At 43.4% G+C, this 18,319-nt stretch overlaps 1 protein-coding gene across 2 annotated transcripts in view; it reads right to left on the reverse strand.

Annotated features, from left to right (window-relative positions):
* Positions 1–18,319, reverse strand: part of CITED2 (Cbp/p300 interacting transactivator with Glu/Asp rich carboxy-terminal domain 2) — a 46,359-nt gene that overhangs the window by 16,850 nt on the left and 11,190 nt on the right. Inside the window, exon 2 of one of the 2 annotated variants that reach the window (XR_008314951.1) lies at positions 14,122–14,378. The exons of the other annotated variant lie outside the window; for it this stretch is intronic. The gene's annotated coding sequence lies outside the window, so the exon portion shown is untranslated. Of the gene's footprint in view, positions 1–14,121; positions 14,379–18,319 lie in introns of those variants that run through there. 2 annotated transcript variants of the gene reach the window in all.

An 18,319-nucleotide genomic window follows, 5' to 3' on the forward strand; every position in this document is an offset into this window, starting at 1 on the left:
TGAAAGAGTTGAGGTATTATACATTTCATGTGATATCATTGTACAACAATTGCCTGTCACAGGGGTGTGTTGAAGGCAGTTTTAGGGTCTTTCCAAGTGCAGAATTCAGAGGGGTCATCTTAAATTTAGAGTTTTCTTCCTTCCAGGTTCATAGAGGTATAATCTTTTTTTTAAAAAGGGATCATCTTAAATTCAGATTCACTTCTAGTTTAAGCTTCAGTCTTTTGAAAGATTTTGTGTTGAATACTTCTGGTTATTTTATAATATTGTATCCAACACTTTAAACTAAAGCTTTCATTCTGGGGAATGATTCATCTCAAAATGCTTGCCATCCTTAACATATAAAAATACAGAAGTAGGCAGCCTGATCCTGTGAACGTTTGCTCCAACAAAATCACACATAGTCCAACAGGACCTGCTCCCAGGTACATGTGCATAGAACTGCAACCTTAAACTGTAAGAATGTCTGTGAATTTGTTTGACTTTAAAAGTATCCTGCTTTATTGAGTTTGGATTTTGCCAATGTTACTCCTAGAGGTGGGTCTCACGATCCGTGAGATCCGCTTTTGCTGAAACTGCGGGGAGAGCGGGCTAAACCCACTCTCCCCGCAAATGATCCCTGCAAAAGCCCTGGGCAGCCGTATCGGCCGCCCACACGATTGCTGGCTCTGTGACGGAGCCGGCGGGGGCTGGGGAGCTTGGGGGCCACGCGACCTCCGGAAGCCCCAGTATGCCCTGCGTGAGTGTGCAGAGCATACTGGGGAGACCCCTGGAGCCGGGAGGCAGCTTTTCGCCTCCCAGTTGGGGGGCTACTCATGCTCAGGGAGCCCGGTTTTGTGGAGTGCTCACTCCGCAAACCCGGGCTAAGGGCAGGGGCACTTAGGTGGGTTACCTGCCTAGGAACCACCGGGCTCGCAGCCGAGCCTGGTGGTTCCCACGATCAGGGAAAATCGGGCTAGGCTTTCCTAGCCCGATTTTTCCCGATCGTGAGAATAGCCCCCTAGTCTTTCATAGTTTAATCTTGTTTAGCACAATACTCAGAATGTGATTTTAGGAAGACAAACAAACAGGTAAAGCAGACTTAGAATTCAGTCGTATGTCCTTATGTTTTTTTCTTTAAACAAAGGAATTGATTTGTTGAAACAGACCATGCTGCAGTAAAACTAGTACCCTGTTTCTAGCCCTGATCTATACCAGATACAGTACTTAGGTTATATATATGTCAATTTTATGCATTCTGCCATGAAAGAATAAGAAACCTCTTACTGAATCCATAATTCAAGGAAAGATAAACATCTCAATATAATGTATTTAACTAGTTATGCAGTATGTATAGAATGGCAAAGATGTATGTTGTGGAGATTTCTGGTTTAACTCGGCTGGCAATCGGTTCATGCTGTAGTACAGGAAGACAGATAACTCTTGTCATTTTTAGTTTTGTATAACAGTGGATGCTGGGCCAGATATTGTTGGTGTTATTCAATATAGTTTTCACTGAAGGTGAGGGTCTGGCCTACTTTTATTCATTCATGCACTGGATATTATTTAGAAGTAAGCTGCACACTAATAGCACACTACTGGAAATTTCTCAGACAAATCACACTTTGTAAATACTTTTAAATATCTTATAACAAAGCCGTTCTCTAGATTTCCTTCTCTTGCATATAATTTAATTTTATCTTCTTGAAGGCAAGTAGTTTAAGCTAAAGATCTGGTATCTCAAGGTTCTGCACCCAGAGGTGCTCTTATCCCCAGACCTTGGGGCCCTGGTCTATGGCCTCCTAGGTCTGGGGGGCATGCCAAATGACTAGGAGACGGCTTCCTGCTGACAACTCGCTCCCCGCTCCACCACTGCCCTGCTGAACTGCGGCTTTTCTGTAATTTTAGCTGCCATGTGCGTGGCCGGAGGGTGAGTCAAGCAGGCCTCCTGCCCCCCCATGTGGTGGGTGGAGCGGCCGCTGGGCCTGACTGTCTGGACCAGCGGCCATTGAAAATTGTGAGACATGCCTGTGCAGTTTGAATAGATTGTTGCAAGCTGTGACATCACGGGCTTTCAACGATCTATTTGAACTATCCAGGTATGCCTTGCAGTTTTCAAGGGCCACTGGGTTGGACAGGCCCAGCAGCTGCGGGGGGGGGGGGATGGGGACAGGAGGCCTGCTCGGCTCACCTCATTGGCCATGCACATGGCGGCTAAAATTACAAAAAAGCCGCTGTTTGGCATGGCGGGGCCTCAGGGCGGCAGCAAGGGGAGCCTCACAGCGGTGGCGGGGGGCTTGAGGTAGAGAGGCTTGTGGCAGGGGTGGGGGGCCTCACAGCGGGGAGCCTTTGGTGAGAGCAGTCCAGGTGCCAAAATCACCTAGGTGCACCACTGTCTGTACTGTCAAATGCCCACATAGTCAATAGCAGTTGAGGCAGTTATGCGCCACAATGCTGATTCTTAAATAATTTATCTCTTTATTTAAAAAAAAAAAATTATGGCACTTTTTCTGTTTTACTTTAAAAATAACTACTATATTTTCACACATATACACCATCCACAGGAAGTGCCCACACTTGGGTTCTTGCACAAAGGGAAAGCAAAGTCTCAATACTATCTATCACACAGAAGGCAAAAACGTTAGCACAGGAGATGAGAATACTGGATTTCAGAGCTGGTGTTAATTGGATGCATAAGTTCATGTGCCATAATGCTTTGTGCCACAGGACTGGGAAGCAGGGGCATAGCAAGGTTGGAGTGGGCCCAGAGACAAGATTTTAAAATGGCCCCCCCTCACTGAAGCTCAGCTCATGAAGCAAAGAAATCTTAAATGAGGCTGAATAGTAGTAATAAAAAGCATAGTTTTTTTAATTTACACACACACACACACACACACACACACACACACACACACACACACACACACACACCCCTCCCATGTGCCACAACAGAACATCATCCAAAATTATTTTTAAAAAGGTTTTGTAAATTGTAGACGATGCAAGTCATTTAATGGTACTAGAGAAAGACATTTTGGAGGATGAATACAACTGAAGGAAGCCCGGGCGAGTGTGCGGCTGGGGGAGTCAGTCATGTGGCTTGCCTCTGGGTGTCCCCCCAAGGCAGTGGGCCCCCAGAAAACTGTCTCTTCTTGCCCTATTATAGTTACACCCCTGCTGGGAAGACAAAGTTGTGCTATTCCGTGAATTTGTTCAGAAAGAGTGCATGGAACACAGCTTATAGTTAACATGGCCATAGTTAACATGGGTGAAGTGCCCATGTCTTTTGATCTGCTTACAACTTGAACTGCAAATGAACGAAGGAATAGGAGTATTGCTATCACAATAACAAGTCATGAACATACAAGTTTCACAGTTGTGCTGGCATGTTCTGCAAGTGGTTATTTAATTAATTAATTTATTTAATACATTTCTATACTGCCCAATATGCAAGTTCTCTGCGCTTATACATTAAAGCCACTTGTTACATTCAAGTTTGTGACAATGCCTCCAGAAAAGCTGCCAAATGGGTTTGATGTGATCTGCAACAAGAAATGCTGGATGAATGAGGAAGTGATGAAAGAGTAGATTGAGCACTGCTTTTGTACTCACCCCACTGGGTTGTTCATGCTGAAGTCTTTGCTTACTTTTGATGTGATGGCTGCACACAAACAGTCATTGGTTCAAAAATTAATAAATAAAGCTGGGGCACACATTGCTGTCATTTCGGGTGGGCTAGCAAGCAAGTTGCGACGCTTGGATATACAGTATCTGTAAACCACACTTTCAAGTCCCATATAAGAAAAGAGTGGGATAAGTGGATGACTGAGGATGTGTAATTGTTCACTTTTTCTGGGCGCCAGCATCGTGCCTCATAGGTAGAGGTTCGTGACTGGGTAATAAGGTCTTAAAAGGCTGTGAAGATGAGCACGATTATTAGTGGCTTTGCAAAGGCAGCGCTGCCACACAGCAGTGGCATCCAATCATCATCGGATGCAAGCTCTAGTGATCCTTTCCTGGAAAATGACATGGACAATACCATGTTTGACTTGGACTTTGCAGGATACTCTTCGTGCCTTGAAGATGAAGAGTGATCTATTGATGTTGAGTAGCCTATTCTTGAGTAGCCTATTGATTTGTTTTAGATTTGCTTCTTATTTATGCAGTATGCTTCATGACAAATGGTCTGTGTTTATGTCTTGCTAGAAAGCCCACACCCTTTAAGATCCCCACCCCACTTTCCATTTGCAAAAAATTGGATGACCCGCGGGTTATATGCGTGGAAATACAGTAATACAATTTTCAAGATAAAGGCATTATTCCATACAATGGGAATCGACATGGTGCTTTTAAAGTGTATCTTACAGACCCATTTGCTTCATGTGCCACTGTAGCACATTGAAGAATGCCCATCTCCATTTACCTGCCCACATGGATACAAGCCTCAGTACTTCTAGGTGTACCAAGAATATTCTCCCAGTGCTTTATATTTAGAGCTTAAAGTTTGTTATTTTTCTTAAATGAGCATACAAGTACTTTAAATAGCTCCTTCTCAATGTGCGTTTAAATCTACTTGTCTGGCTTGCAATCTTATCTATCATTTTGGCAGATTTGTTTCTTGCCTTATCTATCCTAGTCTTATCTTATCTAGATCACTCTGCTGCAGCTGTAAGATTTCATTGCCTCATTATTCATCTTCTCCTGAAGGTATTTAATAAATGTATTAAACAAATGGTTCTCATTGATCCCCAGGGTATCTTGTATTAAATCCTATTCAGTATGTAATCTGAACACGATTTTGTAAACTTTTTGCTCCTCTCCCACTACACCTCATTTCTGAACTAGATTTTAATCCATGACTGAAAGGCATATGCCTCACTGCCTTTGTGGTACCACATCTTTTCTTAATAGCCTTTTGTAATGGACTTCATCCAAAGACATTTAAATCTTTAGCTGTGGCACCTTAGGCAGAACTATGCATTACAAGCAAACACTAAACTGTTGCCAAAAAAGTTGAGTTCCACTGCTGCTGCTGCTGCTGCTACTATTACTATTTATATACAACTTTCCTACAAAATAAGTTCTCAAAGCAGCTTACATAGAAATATAGAATAATAATAATAGTAGCAGTAGCAGTGGTTCCCTGTCCCCAAAGGGCTCCCAGTCTATGAACATGGGAGACACTAAGAACAATCACTGGAGAGATGCTGAACTGGGGATGAACAGGGCCCGTTGCTCTCGTACTGCTAAATACAAAGGAAGCACCACTTTGAAAGGTGCCTCTGTGCCTGGTTAGCAGGGGTCAAGTTCTCTTCCTCCCCTCTCAACTTCAAATAAAATCTTGTCCTGTGACTGGGTCTCATCACATTATGTATATCCCAACTCTTTCTCCATAGAATTGGCTGCTGCTGAAAACTTATGAAAACTCATGATACAGGTGAAACTCAGAAAATTAGAATATCGTGCAAAAGTCCATTAATTTCAGTAATGCAAATTAAAAGGTGAAACTGATATATGAGACAGACGCATTACATGCAAAGCGAGAGAAGCCTTAATTTGTTATAATTGTGATGATCATGGCGTACAGCTCATGAAAACCCCAAATCTCCAATCTCAGAAAATTAGAATATTACATGGAACCAATAAGACAAGGATTGAAGAATAGAACAATATCGGACCTCTGAAAAGTATACAGTGTACTGTGCTTGATTGGCCAGCAAAATCTCCTGACCTGACCCCATAGAGAATCTATGGGGCATTGCCAAGAGAAGGATGAGAGACATGAGACCAAACAATGCAGAATTGCTGAAGGCCGCTAATGAAGCATCCTGGCCTTCCATAATACCTCATCAGTGCCACAGGCTGATAGCATCCATGCCACGCCGCATTGAGGCAGTAATTGCTGCAAAAGGGGCCCAAACCAAGTACTGAATACATATGCATGCTTATACTTTTCAGAGGTCCGATATTGTTCTATTCTTCAATCCTTGTCTTCTTGGTTCCATGTAATATTCTAATTTTCTGAGATTGTGGATTTGGGGTTTTCATGAGCTGTACGCCATGATCATCACAATTATAACAAAAGAAGGCTTGACTTATCTCGCTTTGCATGTAATGCGTCTGTCTCATATATCAGTTTCACCTTTTAATTTGCATTACTGAAATTAATGGACTTTTGCACGATATTCTAATTTTCCGAGTTTCACCTGTAACTTCAGGACATGCATCCTGGAGGACCATAACACATAGGGTTGCCAACATTTCATTGCCAGAATGAGGGACACAAGTCTGGGGGGCTGTGGGTGAGGCCAGGGAGAGGAGGTGAGGCCAGGAGATATAGGCAATGGTAATCAAGACACTGAGTATCAGTGACATTTATCCATGTATAGTTTTCTGTGTTTGTATATTATATATTTTAAATCAGACTTGTTTTTATATTTTTAGCTAAATAATTTTAACTGTCATTTTTATTATATGTGTTTTAACTTTTGTAAACCGCCTTGGGATTGTTTTTAATGAAAGGTGGTATATAAATTTAACAATAAATAAATAAAGTTAAAATATATGTTACTGAATTATATTAATATAATAATGCTGCTGAATTATACTCAGAGCAGAGGGGGGAAACATGAATAGGATACTGTGGCTATTTGAGCAAGCTTCTCTTACCTGCAAGGATCACTGTTTGGCTTGGGAGAAGGAGGACGAAGGGGAGGGAACCATCTCCTTGCCCTTTTTATACAAGCACCAGGAGAGGGAGGGACTAAGGGACTGGGATGGGGGGGGGGTTTCCTCCTCTGCTCCGACTGGAATGAGCCCCTGGAGGAAGGAGGGCTGGAAAGAGGGAGGCGCTCAGGTGGAGCAGGAGGTGGCGGGTGGCAGCACTTTTGGCTGGCTGCTGGCCAGGCATTGGCAGAAAAACTGCTCCTGCTGCCTGGGGCTCCTCCTCTGGCTCACACACACCTGTCCTGGAAGGGGATGGAGCAGGAGGTGGAGGCAGCGCTGCTGGCTGGCTACTGCTGGCCAGACAGAAACTGCTCCTGCTGCCTGGGGCTCCTCCTCCGACCGGCTCCAGCTCAGAGATGGACTCACACTGCATGCTGCTGTCCTGACTCCTGGATGGAGGGAAGTGGAGCTGGGAGGTGTGCTGCTGCTGGCACAAGGAGGAGGGAGGGAGCTGTTCCGGACTCTGGAGGTGGCTGGCAGTGGTGCTGTTGCTTCTGGCTGTGTGCGTCCAGAGTCCCTGACCTGGGGGAAGGAAGGAGGAGCGAGCTACCACCCGCCACCAAAATGCGGGGGAAATGTTGTCCTGAACGGGACAAATATTTCCTCCCAAAAATGTGGGGTGTCCCACACTTTCTGGGACTGTTGGAAACATTAATTAACACATGTTATGAAGGGAGAAAACTCTATGGATGTAATTTTCAGTAGTACTGGCATGTTTCTGGTAATGAGCAGTTCTACCCTTAAAGTCCAGTGGCATAAACTTGCAAGAGCCTATACTATCAGTTTCCTATAAAAGGAAACTTGCTGTCTTTATTTTTTTTTTAAACTGCAGTAGACTGACATGGCTACACTCCTTGAATTTATCCTTAAATAAGTGAAATTTGCTGCTTCTCTCTTAGAGAGAGAGAGAGATTGTAACCCTGTTGAACATAGGAAACATAGGAAACTGCCATATACTGAGTCAGACCATTGGTCTATCTAACTCAGTATTGTCTTCACAGACTGGCAGCGGCTTCTCCAAGGTTGCAGGCGGGAATCTCTCTCAGCCCTATCTTGGAGAAGCCAGGGAGGAAACTTGAAAGCTTCTGCTCTTCCCAGAGCAGCTTCATCCCGAGGGGAATACCTTGCAGTGCTCACACATCAAGTCTCCCATTCAGATGTAACCAGGGCAGACCCTGCTTAGCTAAGGGGACAAGTCATGCTTGCTACCACAAGACCAGCTCTCCTCTTGGATCACTCAGCAGCTTTTGATACCATTGACCATGGTATCATTTTGGATAGGCTGGCTGAGCTGGTTGTGGAGGCACAGTTTGGAGGTTGTTCTGCTCCTACCTCAAAGCTTGTTCCCAAAAGGTGGTGCTGGGGGTTTATTGCTCAACGCCTTGGCAGTTATGCTATGGGGTTCCCCAGGGTCCCATTATTTCCCCTACATCTACATGAAACCGCTGGGAGAACTCATCCAGAGTCTTAGCTTGAGATGTCATCCATATGCAGATGACACTCTGCGGTATCTCTCTTTTAAAATCAGATGCAGGTGAAGCGGTGACTGTCCTGAATCGGTGATTGGATGCAGAAATGGACTGGATGAGGGTGAATAATCTGATTCAGTCCGGACAAGACAGAAGTACTGTTGGTTGTGGTTCCTCTGCCCAGGTGAATGAAGTTCAGCCTGTCCTAGATGAGGTTGCACTCCCCCTGAAGGACCAGGTTCGCTGTTTGGGGTTGCTCATTGATCGAGTACCGTCACTAGAGGCTCTAGTGGCCTCTGAGGCTCAGAGCGCCTTTTATCAGCTCTGGTTGATACACCAACTGTGACCTTACCTGGACAGAGATACCTTGGCCATAGTTACTCATACTCTGGTAACCTCTTGCTTAGATTACTGCAATGTGTTGTAGGACTGCCTTTGAAAACACTACAGTCCAGTAACTACAGTTGGTACAAAATAGGGCTGCAAGATTATTAACTGGGACTGGATGTTTTGATCACATTTCGCCAGTGCTTTGTCAGCTGCACTGGCTCACAGTCCACTTCTGGGCCCAATTCAAAGTGCTGCTTTTAACCTTTAAAGCCCTAAATGGCTTGGGACTGGGTTACCTGAGAGAGCACCCTGCCCCATATGTCCCAAACCAAGATTTAAGATCTTCTTTGGAGTTTCTCCTCTGGGTGCCCCTGCCAAATGAGGTGAGGCATGTGACTACCAAGAAGGCAACCTTTTTGATGGTTGCACCCCATCTATGGAATAGCTTCCCCAGTGAGGTTCTCCTGGCTTCATCACTTTGTTCTTTTAGACACCAGGTAAAGAACTTTTTGTTCACCCAGGCCTTTTAAATTCTGATTTTCAGATTTGATTTGATTTTTAACTAATTTAAAAATGAGTTTTCAAGCTGCTTTTTATATTTTGTATTTTCTTTTCACCTTTTTTTGTCTGTTATAATTTAATGTCGTGTGTGTTTTATTGTATATTTTAATTCTCTGTTGTGAGCTGCCCAGAGAACAATTTGTTATGGGGTGGCTAACAAATAAAGTTTATTATTATTATTATTATCCTCTATTTAGCATTACTCTAAAAACTCTGTTAAAGGAAAGGGAGTATAGGAAAATGCTATTACTCCCAATGCTTTTACAATAAAACATTTATTGGAACAGCAACTTTTCAAGGAATATTATGATGCATCTGTTTGATTTATCAGTCTATTGCTATTGTTGCCTTCGCACATAATGCAAAACTACAGGCAAATGCATCAGAGGTTCCATTTCGTGGTCGTCGAAATGCATGAAACCTCAGTTTCATCACAAAAGTAACCTGAGGTTTTGAGCCAAAACCATTATCTGAACCTTCAGTTTGTAGTGAGTTTTGCTACTCCAACCAAAGGTTTGAAGGTGGCATTGTGTCGTCTGAATTCTGGAGAGCTGGTCTTGTGGTAGCAAGCATGAATTGTCCCCTTTGCTAAGCAGGGTCCACCCTTGTTGCATATGAATGGGAGACTACATGAGTGAGCACTGTAAGATATTCTCCTTAGAGGATGGAGCCACTCTGGGAAGAGCATCTGCACGTATATGGTTCCAAGTTCCCTCCCTGACATCTCCAAGATAGGGCTGAGAAAGATTCCTGCCTGAAACCTTGGAGAAGCCATTGCCAGTCTGTGTAGAAAATACTGAGCTAGATGGACCAATGGTATGACCAACATAACAGCTTCCTATGTTGGGTTTTGTGCTGTGGCCTCTGCCAAAACCAGAGAGAGGGCAGCTGAGACCAGTCCAGAAACATGGCAGCTCAGAAACACCGCACCTCTCACTGCCTCTCCGAGCACTTGTTCCCCCATCTCTGCACACCTCCAACCGTTGACCTGCAACAGAGACACCACATTGCTACATCTCAAGCTTCAAGCATGTCAAAGGGAAAAGCCACATTGGGGGATGTCCACTTTCCACTGTGTCTCATGTTCCCCCCTTTGGCAAGCTGCAGGACAAGAGAAGCACTTTGTAGAGAAGTCTCCACACATCAAGTGACTAAGAAGTATTTACACAAGCACATGGAATCCCAGTGGCACCATAAATCAGGCAACCCGTTTGTTTCCCAACAAAGATAACACAGGCCACTATATTTTTTATTAGTTTTCTGCATATCAATGTGACTTCCAGTTCATCTTTCAACATAGTTATACTACATTTCCCCCCACTTTATTTTTATTAATTTCTGCATATCAATGGAAAGACAGCCCCTGGAATTCTTGAGTGGCTCTGCTCTATTTTTTGTACCAATTAGTAGGGGAAGGGTGCCCCAGCCCCTTCCCCTTAGGTGCAAGCATGTAGTCTCTGGCATTACTCATGAGAAAAACCATCTTGGGGTACACTGGGATGATGTTTCAGGGCCTGAATTGCTAATAGTGTGTGACAATGCCACTTCTCCCAAGGACTGCTCTCACATGAGAATGGCAGGCATAGAGACACACCTGTGGGCCAGAGGTCTGTTGCTGCCCAGCCTCATTGCTAGATTCATGCAAGCCCTGTGGAAGGGTACCACATCAACACTTTTCCAGGTGGTGATGGTGACTGGAGGAAAAAATAGAGTGAAAGTGCTCACTCTGGCAGTCTGGTCATCCCTTGGCACATATACATGTTGGATTTTGCCCAGTACAGCCACCCTGCTTGCCAGGAATCACTGAAAATAGGGGCTTCCCTCACCCATGATTCCCCATGGTGGCTGATCTGCATACACCACAATGCTGGTCCCAACCTGGGAATTTTGAATATGTACTAGGAGCCATCCTTGATCTTGCCAAAGGCCACACGGAAACAGCTGGACATATGGAGTGGCTTGAACTCCTTGGGAGTCTGTAGGGGTTGGGTGTAGAGGGGAAGGTGAGGAGTGCAAGTTCTATTTTTAGACAGATATACTGGGGCCCCCAGATCAGTGGGGTCTCTTATAGTTGGATGGCCTAACTCAGGGCACAGCCTGATCAGGACCCGAAACTTGTGGAGCCTCTGGTCCTTGCCAAACGGATTGGCCCTCTCATGAGAGGGCTAATCCCAGGCCGGCAAGCCAACACTGGGGCATGAGTGTGTTCAGGATTCCTGGACTGCTTTGACCAGGTCTCTGAACACAAGAGCATCCTTTGTCACAGTGGACCAGACCACAGGATCCGTTGCCTGTGCGTATGTGTGTGTATGTACACTCTCTCTCTCTCTCTCTCTCTCTCTCTCTCTCTCTCTCCAAGGAAGTCATCATGGTCCCTTCTCGGAATAACAGAAAAAGAGTGCCCTTATCCACCCACCCCCCCGTTACCAGTAACTGTGCTTGTGTGAGACTGTTTGGCTGCAGGGCTCTTGTGAGGGTAGCGGTGCAAGGGAAAGTGTTTAAATGCCATTTAAAATGATTTGAATTTCCTTCCCATGCTGAGGGTAGGTGGTCCCTGCCCTGCTGCAAAGGCACAGTAGCACTGGGCATGCTCCCTTGAAGACCATGGCCAATGGCTGCCACTCTGCTGACGTGCTGATGCCTTGCCCACAATCTGGTGACACGGGCGCTATGGAACTTGCTGGGATGTGGCCTTGGTGGATCAGGAAGAGGGAGGGGCTCCTCTGCCCTCAATCATCATCATCATCATCATCATCATCATCATCATCACCACCACCACCACCACCACCACCATCATCATCTTTATTTGTTAGTCACCCCATAATAAATTGTTCTCTGAGTGGCTCACAACACAGCATTAATACATCAAACAAAAACACATGAATTCACAAAACACCAAAACCAAACAAAATACAATAGAAAATAATTTATAAAACTTTTTAACTGTCAGTTTTAAAAATCAGATTTAAAAATTCAAAAGGCCTGAGTGAATAAAAATTTTTTTAACCTGGTATCTAAAAGAACAAATTAATGACACCAGGCAAACCTAACTAGGGAGCTTATTCCATAAACAGAGTGCCACCACCGAAAAGGCCCTCTCCCTAGTAGCCACTAGGTTCACCTCATTTGGCTGGGGCAGTTGGAGCAGGGCCTCTGAAGAAGATCTTAAGGCACTCTCTTGGGTAACCCTAGATCCCAAGCCATCTAGGGCTTTAAAGGTTAAAAGCAGCACTTTGAATTGGGCCCATAAACAGACTGTGAGCCAGTGCAGCTGACTAAGCACTGGCATAGTATGATTAAAATGTCCTGTCCCAGTTAATAATCTTGAAGCTGTATTTTGTACCAGCTGCAGTTTCCGGACCATTTTTAAAGACAACCCCATGTACAACACATTGCAGTAATCTAAGCGAGAGGTTACCAGAGCATGAGTAACTGTGGCCAAGCTATCTCTATCCAGGTAAGGTCGCAGTTGGTGTATCAGCAAGAGCTGATAAAAGGCGCTCTGAGCAACAGACGCCATGTAAGCCTCTAGCTGCTCAGAGTGCTGGAAAGATGAGCACCCCAGACTGTGAAACTAATCCTTCAAGGGGAGTGCAATCCCATCTAGGACAGGCTGATAGGACATTATTCACTTGGGTGGAGGAACCTCAACCTGAAACTGGAGGTTGCCCGACCAGGGTTGGAAGATAGTCTGTGGGACAATTCCTGGGTTCAAGAATTAACCTCAGGTTCATCAACCTGCAGTTTCATGCTATGTCTGAAAGTGGCCTATGTCTCCGGGGATTATTTGTATGACCTGATACATATACAGTAGGGATTTGCAAACTGATTCGGGTACAAATCATTTTGTACCTGAATCTAGCTGATTCAGGTGATTTGGAGACAAAACAAATCACCCCTGTGGTCCATCGGCTATATTCAGGTACAAATCAGCCCAGAGGCAGTATGAAAATCTGATAGATAAATAAATAAATAAATAAATAGAATCATACCTGATTCGGTTCAAATCGATCTGAGATTCAGATCCCTCCTATTAATTTCCCCAGATTCCCAGCTTTCTTTCTTTTTTTTTTTTTTAAAAAGCTAAGCTCTAGCCTTTGTAGAAGTGGAGCTATGGAGAAAAATGTTTGGTCACTATTTTTCAAGTGTTTGGATTCTTTGGTGTACAATAACTTATCCTCAAGGAATCCCTATGAGGATTCATTATACACCTTCATTTCTTCTATTCATTTTAACTGTCTTTTGGACAATAGAACATAGGAAGTTGCCATATACTGAATCAGACCATTGGTCTATCTAGCTCAGTATTGTCTTCACAGACTGGCAGCGGCTTCTACAAGGTAGCAGGGAAGAATCTCTCTCATAGGGACCTACCTACCACCCAAATTTGGTGCCCCTAGGACCGTGTTAAGTGGTCCATATTGATCTGAATCCAAATTGAATTAAAGCAAATACAAATCGAATCTGGGGTGATTTGGGGAGGGGGTAGATTTGGACACAAAACAAATCAGGGGTGATTTGTTTTGGGCACAAAGCGAATCAAAAAAATTGATTTGTGCACATTCCTAAAATACAGTTGAGCCTGATATGATCTCAACTGAGTAAAGGTTCTTCAAGATACTATATTGGCATAGTGAATGGTCTTGGGAATGTAGCATACATCTTTAAAGTTTGTGAAGACAATGATTCACCAGGACTAGATCCAGTCCACATTTTCCAGGGCATTTCAGGATATATGATTTTAGTATTTGTTAGGTGCATTCACAATATTTTGCCATGGCAAAAATAAAGTTGTGGGGGAGGAGTCTAAATTAGCTTTATTGCACACAGCTGTTACCTACTGATTAAAGCTATACTTTATAAGCTAGGTAGAGAGGAGAGGTGCATGCCTCGCTCTCCCAGCTGTTGAGCCCTTTACTTGTCAGATGAGTGCAGGAGGAGGCAAGAGGGTGCCCTGGCTGAGGGCTCCCCAGACCCTTGGGACCTGGAGACAATTGTCCCTCTTTGCTCAATAGTTGCTACGCTCCTGCTCTCCGAGTTATTTGGGAATAGCTGGAGTGCCTGGGCAAGTTAATTACCTTCCTTGGTTATGAATCAGGTGGGGGAAAAGGTTGGCAATCACTATTTCCACATCCTTTTTATGAGGAGGGATGAAACAAAGAAAGGAAGAAACAAGCAAGAGAAGACGTGAGATTTCAGTCTACTCATTTTTTTTGTAACATCATATGTTGTAGCAGGAACATGTGTCCATTTCCATGTCAAGATAAAATCTTACTGTACCAAAGTTGCAGCTCAAATAATCTTCATCTTGACCTATAATGGGCAAGCAGAAAACCAAAATTCTCAATAATCTGTTCACAGATGCAGAGTGACTCCTGTTTCTATTTCTCTGTGTCTACTGTGATTGCAAAGGAGGATTTGGGTACCTTGTCCACAGTCAACTCTGTGGATGAGTCAATAAAGGGTAGAAACACAAGTATTATGGGCACCTTCACATGTAAAGGCAGCATGTAAGGTGCTGCCAACTGCTGGCTCCTGGCAGGTGTGCACTTGTGATTGAGCTGGTACCTCCCTGCCTTTCATATCATCCAAACTCACCAATGTTGAGTGGTCAAGCAGCCCTTACCTCTGGCCACCAGATATCTGTAAAGTAAAGTGTGCCGTCGAGTTGGTTGCGACTCCTGGCAACCACAGAGCCCTGTGGTTGTCTTTGATAGAATACAGAGGGGTTTACCATTGCCATCTCCCATGCAGTATGAGATGATGCCTTTCAGCATCTTTCTATATCGCTGTTGCCTGATATAGGTGTTTCCCATACTGTAAGGGTAAAGGTAAAGGTAAAGTCTGCTGTCAAGTTGATTTCGACTCCTGGCGCCCACAGAGCCCTGTGGTTTTCTTTGGTAGAATACAGGAGGGAGTTATCATTGCCTCCTCCCATGCAGTATGAGATGATGCCTTTCAGCATCTTCCTATATCGCTGCTGCCCGATATAGTACCAGCGGGGATTCGAACTGGCAACCTTCTGCTTGTTAGTCAAGCATTTCCCCGCTGCGCCACTCGAGGTGGTCTTTCCCAAACTGTGGTCAACTTCAAATCTTGATCACAGATGTTGGGTGGCCAGAGGGAAGAGTTGCTCTTGGTGTTTTGGATGACACAAAAGGCAGGGAACAAACACATTGATCCCGGAGTGTGCACTCACTGGGAACTGTCAATTGGCAGCACTTGCTGTGCCATTACAGGTAGATCCACCCAACAAAAATAGAGTTTGCAACGTGTCCCTCAGCAACAAGGACAGCTTCCTCCAGCTTCCTCAAAGCTTTGCAACTGAAATCACCAACATGTAGATTATTGAATTAATTGGCTTGACCTTCAGTTTTCACTCCTTCCCTTGTGCTTCAGGAGGGCAGTCTGCCTATGCCACGTGAACATATATTCATTTACTACCTTTGTGGATTTTTTTTTAATTGAAGGAGAGGAAACTATCTTTAAAGTACAAAACTGTATTGGGGATTGGGAGGAAAGGGTTTTTTCGTGACATCAAGGGGGTGGGTTTGGAGCCAATCAAACTAATCAGCACCATACACAGCCACATTCTTGCTTTAAAGCTGCAAAACCAGTTTTTCCTAAGAGAGGAACAGATACATTTTCCTAGAGAGGAACAGATACATTAGAACTCAAGAAAGAGATGGCTCCAAAAGCTAAAGTTACATGTGTCTTCCCCCCAAAGCTCATGGACCCACAAATGCAACGTGCATGACCCTGCTCAAAAAAGAAAGTGTGCAAGTGATTTCCCATGCTTCTGAGCCTCATCTGTGCATCTTCTCTGTGGGAGATGCATGAATTGTACTCATTGGGAGATGCATGAGTTTCCCCTTCACAAAAGCATGGAAAGAAAGTGCAGAAGTCCCCAATCCACTAAAGGAAGTGCACGAGTCCCCTGTGCATGAAAGGAAGTGCACGAGTCCCTCTTTTCTATCGACACTTCCACAATGCATACAAAGTGGTTTTCAGGAAACATGAATTAATTGTGGATCTGTCCCAGAGCTAATGTTCATAAGTGTAATTCAGTTAAGAAGTGGGAAAAGATAGGCTTCACAATTTAGAATTTAACTACAAGAACTACTCATGTGATCAATTTTTGCTCATGCCTAGAGGCAAACATTAAGAGATGAATCAGCATTTTAATTTATCCATCCTCAGTGAGAGGCAGGAGATTATCTCTGCTTGTTCTAGTGAGAAGCAAATTGCTCTTGAGATACTCTCGGTACAGCACACTATTCCATTTTTTTTCACTCCCTCCCTTTGTCTCTTTTAAAAATTATTATTTATTGAAGACAAACTGTTCAGCAGTTAATCAAGCTTATCCAGTACTTTCAGAACTACTATTCAACTACCTAATGCAAGTGTGTGTATTGAGGGCATTTACACAATTAAGGTGGCTGAATACTAATAAACAGGTGTATATTTTTCATACTCTTTATAGGTATTTTCACAAGTAACTGGCTAACACTTCCACCTCTGCATTTTAAGATGACTTTCTTCAGGCAATTCTGATGATAGGGAAGCAGCTCATTGTGTGTATTTGTTCCCCTTCCCTTTTGCATTTTTCTCTTTCTTTCCCTCTTACAGCAGAAACCAGGCAGCAAGTGGGGGAAGGGAGAGGCATGGAACATCAGGAAGTCCTTGCTTTCCTTATATTTATCACTGATCACTGTTTCTGATGAACATAGTTACTTACAGTGGAGTGGTATAATGTAAGTGGTATAATGTAATGTTATAGGGTTGAATGGGAACACACTGCACAATTCTTCAATAAAATAAAATAAAACCACACATGCCATGCCTCCCTCACTAACATATTTGTTTTTGAACTTGTGAATATAGTTGTCACAGTATCTAATGTGGGAAACCAGCCTTTTACATTAAAATGGAAAGCCCTATTTATTTAGGTGGAATTATACCACTATTTCTATGAGGGGATTTATTCTTGAAAAGGTATATTTGTGTCATTGTTGAAGAGCTTTATGGCATTTAGGAACAGGCTGTAAGAAAGAATGAATAAGATTTTAATGAGTAAAGATGACAAAATGGTAAGACAGGTGAATTTAAAAAAAGCAATTAACTTCAAATCTTCCATGTTAGTTTCCCTTTCTTCAAGGAGCAGCATACATAGTTAATACCCCCATTGTGTATTATATATTAGGGAGGTGCAGAAATCAATTTTTTGATTCAACTGTGCCCAATTCAAATCACCCCTGATTTGTTTTGTGTCCAGATCTGTCCCGCCGAATCACCCCCGATTTTATTTGGATTCAGTTCAGATTTGGATTGATTTGGACCACTAATCAAGGTCCTAGGGGCACCAAATTTGGATGGTGGGTAGGTCCCCATAGGTGCCACCTACCACCCAAATATCTAGGCAGTGGGGCACTTGGTTGATTTTAAAATGATTTTTATTTTAGTTTTTAATGATTTTGTATGCCTTCATTACTTCTGTTCATTTTGACTGTCATTGGATAGTGCCAACTGTCAACTGCCATGTGTCAACTACACCCCACCCATCCACACAGGTATATTCAGTTTATTTTTAAGGAATTTTTGAAGTGTTTAGATTCGCTGGTGTCTTCATTACACACTTCATCTCTTCTGTTCATTTTGACCTCAATGCTTTGCAGGTGGTGGTGGTGAATTAGTGGCATCCCATGTGCCAACTACCCCCCAACCCGCAAGCCACTGGGTACGCAGTTTATATTTTAGGAATTTTTGAGGTGTTTAGATTCTTTGGTGTGCAATGAATCCTCATAGGGATTCATGATGAGGAAAGGTTATTAGACACCAAAGAGTCTAAACACTTCAAAAAATCCCTAGAACATAAACTGAGTAGTAGCCCACTACCTTGCGGGTGGGAGGGGGGTGTAGTTGGCACATGGCAGTTGGCACTGTGCAAGACAGTCAAAATGAATAGAAGAAATGAAAGTGTGTAATGAATCCTCATAGGGATTCATATGCGGTCCAAACATTAAAATACAATGGAGAGCTAGGAGTATGATGACTATGTTGAATTGAACAGTATGAATTGTGTTATTTTGTGAATACAAACAATACAAATACATGTGATGTTGCTATCAAGATGTTTAATATTTTTTAATAAGTCTTTGACAGTACCAAGAGAGAAAGGCATGGTTTTTTTTTAATAGCCTAGATTTAAATATATGTGCACCATTATATATATTTATGTGTGATAACCATAGTTA

The sequence above is a fragment of the Hemicordylus capensis genome, chromosome 1 (genome assembly GCF_027244095.1).
Source record: "Hemicordylus capensis ecotype Gifberg chromosome 1, rHemCap1.1.pri, whole genome shotgun sequence".
Taxonomy (NCBI): Eukaryota; Metazoa; Chordata; class Lepidosauria; order Squamata; family Cordylidae; genus Hemicordylus; species Hemicordylus capensis.